The following is a 1,094-nucleotide window of genomic DNA, read 5'->3' on the forward strand; positions in this document are numbered from 1 at the left end:
CTGGTTTGCCTCAAAAGAGCAACAATTTTTTTGGCGTGGCATCCACAAATTGTCAGACAGGTGGGAGAAATGTATAGCTAGCGATGGGCAATACTTCGAATAAAATATTTTTTATCATTTTCATGCGATAAACGTGTATTTTCTATTAAAAAATTACGGTTTCATATTTACATACCTGGTATGTATTCAAAAAAGTAACAATTAATGGTAAAACCATTAATCGTTGGGAAAAACGTCAGAGACATTTTAATTGTATTGGTCGAATGTATTCTGTTAGTTCATCTCAGATAGAATTGTTTCATCTACGTATACTTTTATTACATATTAAAGAAGCGAAGAATTTTAAAGAACTAAGGACAGTTAATAATGAAATACATCAAACCTTTACCGCTGCGTGTTTAGCATTAGGACTCATAGAAGATGATAACGAGTGTATCGCGCAATGAATGAAGCTAAAGTTTGGATGATGCCAAGGCGACTTCGTAATTTATTCGTTCGAATTTTAATTCATTGTTAACAAGTTTATCCGAAAAAAATTATGGGATGAGTTTAAAAGAGACATGTCGGAAGATTATATAAGACGATATGGACTTGCAATAGGAATAAAGAAAGCTTATAACTATATTACTAATTTACTGCAAAAGGAAGGATCTAATATAATTAATTTTTTTGAAATAGAATAAGTTACAAAAGAACAAGAAATAGAAAATATAGAAGAAGATGAAGGAGATACATTGATAGGTATGCGACAATATGTACAGCTAAATGTAAAACAAAAGGAAATTGTTGACACAATTTTAGCAGCAGTAGCTACTAACAATAATAGTGACACTTGTTTTTATATTGATGGTCCAGGTGGATCTGGTAAAACTTTCATTTATACGACCTTGTATTATTTACTTAAAAGTAGAGAAAAAATAATCAATACGATGGCATTTACTGGTATTGCTGCGACATTACTTCCAAATGGAAGAACGGTTCATAAAGTTTTTGGATTACCGGTACCTCTTTTTGCTGATTCTACATCAAACATTAAAGTTCAGCAAATATCTAAAAAAAGGCTTGAAAGAATCTATCAATAATAATAATAATAA

This window comes from Trachymyrmex cornetzi, unplaced genomic scaffold (genome assembly GCF_001594075.2).
Source record: "Trachymyrmex cornetzi isolate Tcor2-1 unplaced genomic scaffold, Tcor1.1 scaffold454, whole genome shotgun sequence".
Lineage (NCBI taxonomy): Eukaryota > Metazoa > Arthropoda > Insecta > Hymenoptera > Formicidae > Trachymyrmex > Trachymyrmex cornetzi.